A 2,505-nucleotide genomic window follows, 5' to 3' on the forward strand; every position below is an offset into this window, starting at 1 on the left:
AGTATCACTACGGAAGTAGGATTGCCCAACCTTCCTTCCGAGGAGTGGCTGGTGGGTTTGAACCGCCAGCCTTCTGGTTAGCAGTCAAGTGTCAAATAGTATTCCAATGCAATTGTACCATTTTACATCCTCACAAGTCATACATGAGCATTCCAGTTGTTGCACATGCTGGCCACCCTGTTTTTCATTCTACGAGTTCATTTCCTCTGGGCGTGTCCCTAAGGAAATCAAAGAGATTATCAGTGTTACTAGCTAAAGTCAACCTGAAAAGCTACCGGGCTACCGGAAGCTAACAGGATTATCAAACAACAGGGAGCATCGATCACATTTGAGGTGACTTTTGATTCAGGATTATCTGCAAATCATTTTAAAGTAATTTAAAGCTATAGTGAGATTTATGAGAAAGCATGTGAGGACTATTAACTGTGTTGTCCCATGAAACCATGGCCCTAAACCTCCAAACCAAGGAACCAAATCCCATTAGGTGTTTGGTTGTACATAAGTAGCCTCAGCAACTACTTTTTTTGTGTCATTGTTGTAAATCTATTAATCATACAACATTTGCCAATTCAACTTTTTATAGGCATACAAGTTATTGACAGCAATTAAAATAATTGACTGCACTACCTTACCCTTAATCAACACAATTTTTCCATCACTGTTAACTCCCCTTTCCCCTCTCCCTCCTGTCCCTGGTAAGCACTAATAAACCTTGGTCTGTATACATTTGCCTTTTCTTGTCTTTTTATATAAGTGAGGTCATACAATATGTGTCTTTTTGTGATTAGCTTATTTCACTCAGCATATTCTCTTCAAGTTCCATCCATACTGTAACATGTATTAAGACTTCATTTCTCCTCCTAGCTGAGTAGCAGTCTGTTGTATGTATGTACCACATTTTGTTTATCCATTCATCTGTTGATGGTATTTAATTTGTCACTGCTTTCAAGTCCTTTGGGTAACTGAAATACTTTCAGTGATAATTGTGATTGTGCTATTGTAATCCTGCGTGAAGGAGTGCAGCATTTCTTTCATTTTGATTCCTGTTGCCTATGGCCTTTTGTCAAAGTGATTTCTTTGCCTCACATAAGCAGGGAAGCACTGGAATGCTACAGGGCTTGTGCAAGGGCTGACAATTTGGTCAAGCAGGTAAGGGCAGGAGAGGAAAGAAAGAGACTTTCTAGTTCAAGTATTTTTAAGTCCCGAGACTGTCAATGGGGAGCAGCGTGGGCTCATCAATTTCTACCCATAATGGGGACAAGTGTAAGTTCCCTGTGGTTCATCCATCCATCTTTCATTCAATAAACATCTATTTATCACTTGATTTGTGCAAGACCCTGAGCTATAGTGGTAAATAAAGCTCACATGGACACTTCGGAGGAGGGAAACAGGTCAATAAGTTGTTGTTTTGTTAGTTATCACCAAGTCAGCTCTGATTCATGATGACCTCACACGCAAAAGAATGAAATGTTGCCAGGTCATACGTGGTCTTCATGATTCATTGATCAATGCTTGAGTCCATTGTTGCAGACACTGTGTATTTTGAATGCTTTCCAACCTAGGGCTTCATCTTCCATCACTATCTCAGACAATGTTCTGTTGTGATCCATAGGGTTTCCATTGGCCAATCTGGAAGTTCCACTGAAATCCATCAATAAGTAAATGCATAGATGCGTGAGAAGCCTGTTGTCACCAACCTTATAATATCCCAATCTTGAGGGAAATGCTTTACCATTTTTATCAGAAGGATGGAGAAAATGAGAGTCAGAGCCTTCCCTTTCCTAACCTTCCCAAGTGAATCATGAAAGGCTCAGTTATGGTTAGCTGCCTTTGAATCGATTACAACTCGTGGTGACCCATGGTGCATAGTAGAACTGCTCTAAAGGGTTTTCAAGGCTGTAATCTTTCAGAAGCAGATTGACAGGCCTATCTTCCAAGGCACCTCTGAGTGGATAGCCTCTGGATGGGTTTGCTAAAGAATGTAGTGTACAAAAATACAAGGTGAGGCAAGGGATAATTCAGTGGCATTATTGTGAGCTGGGTTCCTGGACTTTTTCCACTGACTTTGAAAGGGCAGCTAGTCCAATGGGGAATAAGTGTGGAAAAGGTTAACTCTGGGCTTTGTAAGAATGAAAGAAAGATTCAAATACTATCCAAGGTATGCGAAAGGACTAGCTGTGTTTTATCTTCACAAATGACATATTGGTAACAGCTATTATAAGGGGGTAGACATAGAGTATCTACCAGCCACACAGATCTCTTTAGTGGATAATTTGAATTCAAATGTCCAAATTGGCTAGGGGACTGTACCTCCCAGTTCACACCTATTGTTCTGGTGTAGTTATTTATATTCTCCCCTTTCACTTGCTGAAATGTCCCAGGTTGGAAGAGAAATGATATGCCCATGGTAGTAATAATTCAAAAGGGGAAATTCAAACCATGTGTACATTCCCCAAGGAGAAGTACAACCAAAGTGTTTGTTATGAAAAATTTTCATGTCAACCT

Source organism: Orycteropus afer, unplaced genomic scaffold (assembly GCF_000298275.1).
Source record: "Orycteropus afer afer isolate SDZICR_OR568_19922 unplaced genomic scaffold, OryAfe1.0 scaffold00712, whole genome shotgun sequence".
In the NCBI taxonomy this organism is placed as follows: domain Eukaryota; kingdom Metazoa; phylum Chordata; class Mammalia; order Tubulidentata; family Orycteropodidae; genus Orycteropus; species Orycteropus afer.